This window comes from Notothenia coriiceps, unplaced genomic scaffold (genome assembly GCF_000735185.1).
Source record: "Notothenia coriiceps isolate Sejong01 unplaced genomic scaffold, NC01 NC01_scaffold00021291, whole genome shotgun sequence".
NCBI lineage: Eukaryota > Metazoa > Chordata > Actinopteri > Perciformes > Nototheniidae > Notothenia > Notothenia coriiceps.
This window is the reverse complement of record NW_011353992.1, coordinates 23,663-26,624: the sequence shown is the minus strand read 5'-3', so window position 1 is coordinate 26,624 and position 2,962 is coordinate 23,663. Positions and strand designations below refer to the sequence as shown.

Sequence of the window (2,962 nt, the reverse complement as noted above, 5' to 3'; positions counted from 1 at the left end):
TTTTTTCTCAAAATATTAAGAATTTCTCACAAAATATTTTTTTTTAAATCGCAAAATATTAAGAATTTTCCCAAAAATCTTTCGCTTTGTTTGCGAAATATCTTCGATAAATATTACAATTTTTTTCGATACAAATTAAGATTTTTTTCGCTAAATATTACGATGTTTTCGCAACATTTCCCCCAAAAATCGTAAGATTTTTTTGAAAAACATAACATTTTTTTTTTGCTAAATATTACGAATGTTTCGCACATTTTTCCCAAAATATTACGATTTGTTCTCAAAATACAAAAGCACATTTCTGCCACTTTAAGGCATTTTAAATATACTTTATTGGAAAAGTATGATTTACTGATCAGGAAATCTCAAAATATAAAAAATCTTAAAATATTGAGATTTTTTTCCCCAAATATTCAAAAATGATTCTCAAAAGATAACGATAACGAAGTTATAACTTATCCCTTCATATTGTTTTGACATACTTTGTATCTTATTAAAAGAGACATTATTAAAAGAATCCTTCAGTGTGTCAAAATACTGAAGTTATAATAACGTTGAAATATTTTTTTTTTTTTTAAGTTAATTCAACATTTTTTTCTTTATCCAGACACAAAAGTTTTCCATTAAATTCGTGTGAGGTGCTTTTGTCCCTTTTTGTATTTTTCAGATGAATTATATACACTTTGCTTACTAAATGCATGTTTTAAATGACTTTGTACTGTACAGATATACATTATTTTGCAAGAATTTCATTCATTTTGTTTTTTTTGACAAGAAAGCAGTATCAATTATCATCTTTACATCTTATATCTCATGTTTGTTCTTTTTAAATAGAAAATGCATCACAAGTGTGGGTTTATTTATGTTTGACAGCTCATTGTAACACAGTAAACACTCATAAAAGCACATTTGAATGTTATAACAATGCATCTTAATACCGTTTGATTTCATTTTTACTATAAATGTATGTATGTGTACATTCTGTATATCCAATGCTTTTTATCTCGCTCAGTATTATTATTATTATTATACTTATTATTATTATAATGTGTGCCTCAGTTTTTTTTACACTTAAAATGATAATAAAGGGTTTTGAGTGACTTCGTGCCTTCTTGTTTCTTTCTGATCTCATACAATAAGTTGCTAACGGGCGCCCCCTGGTGGCTGAGCGTCACATCTCTACAGATCAATTCTACTCTTTTTTAAATAATTAAAATCATTTCTGACAGCCAAAAACATGCCAAGAAGTATGTCAGAGAGAGAGATTAATTGAATATTTATTTATTTATTAATTTCCCTATATTTAAGGCTATTACATGTTTAATTATATATTAATTATTTCTATATTTTAGGTTTTTAATGTATATTTATTTAATTTCTATATTTTAGGCCATTAAATGTGTATTTATTTTTTCAATATTGTAGACAATAGATGTATATATATATCTATAGTTTAGGCTATTACATTTATATATGTTTTGTGTATTCAAGGCTATTTAATATATATTTATTATCACAATGCAAACATTCTTAACATGTATTATTTAATTAAAAGTTATTAGTAAGTATTCATATTCACACAAGTCTGTGTGGTTGTATTTATTAACAGCTATCCATTTAGTCCACATATATAATTGTATAATATAACTGAGGACTATTTCCAAATGATTTATTTTTGTAAAAGATCAATTAATCTGTTTTTTTTTTTAATTGGAGAAAGTTCCAAAACGCTCAAAGAAAAAGGAAATCTGGACTTTAAATGATGTACAAAAGTTCTCATTGATTTTTGTAAATACTGATTCAAAGTTACATGCATATAGTTATGACATTAACTTTTTGAGATATTTTTATTGGTGCTATTGTTTGTTTTGTCAAACACTTCCAACACGTTTTCTTTGAAACACATAAATGAGTCATTTTCAAGGGAGGTTTTTATTCGTTTGGCTTTAAACGTCGTGTTTTCCGAGGGTCACCGAGCGGTCCTTGAAGGCAGCAGCAGGTCTGGGGCTCTGGAAGATTGTCCTACGTCAACAGGAGAGGAGCGCGTCCTCCCTCAGAGGAAACTTCCTCCAAATGTGGACACACGGAACAGACTTTGCGCGTCTTTCTGTGCGCTTTTCCCTGCAGGTGGACATGCTGGATCCGCGCGTAATTACGCACTAAAACCCGGATTAAAACACACTTTTCACCCTTTTTTCGCTCACATTCAACAAGGAGATGTTGGCGAGAAAGAGCATCATCCCGGAGGAGTTTGGACTCCCGGGGCTCGCCTCTCGGATGCCCCGAAAACCGGTGTTCAGGGACCGGGTAAACAAGGCGCGCTTCATCGCCAAAAACGGATCGTGCAACTTGGCGCACAAGAACATCCGGGAGCAGGGGAGATTCCTGCAGGACGTGTTCACCACGCTGGTGGATCTGAAGTGGCGGTTCACGCTGGTCATCTTCTCCACCACCTTCGTCAGCAGCTGGCTGCTGTTCGCCATGAGCTGGTGGCTCGTGGCGTTTGCGCACGGGGACCTGGACCCGGTGCGGCACAACGGCACACACTGCGTCACCGACGTCAAGTAAGAGAGATATTAGAGTCGTCAGTATTATAAAAAGTATATATAAAAGTGTGGTTTGGGTTGTTAGAGTGTCTTTTATTAGACTAAAAACATTTCTCTTCCACCCTTACTTGACGCAAACTCTCATCTCCTTCGTCTCTTCCTCCATTTTTTTATTCGATAAATGAGGAGGAGTAATACAAAAGAAAATATATTAATTATGGCAGGAAGTAACATAAGTTTTTCTCCCATCCTTACAGGGAGAGTTCAGTAAAGATTGTTGGAGGGGAGGGACGTTTTTGGCACCTCCCTCTCACTTTACCTCCCCCTCTTTCCCTCCCTCTATCTGTCTCTCTCTTTCCCATTGTCCCCCTTCCGGTATAATTACTTTTTTAAAACACTTTGAAGGTACTTGTTGT

General features: G+C 33.8%; 1 pseudogene; it reads left to right on the top strand.

Moving 5' to 3' along the window:
- The first annotated feature begins 1,922 nt into the window (after positions 1-1,922).
- On the top strand, positions 1,923-2,568 carry LOC104953193 (ATP-sensitive inward rectifier potassium channel 8 pseudogene; annotated as a pseudogene).
- The last annotated feature ends 394 nt before the right edge of the window (positions 2,569-2,962 follow it).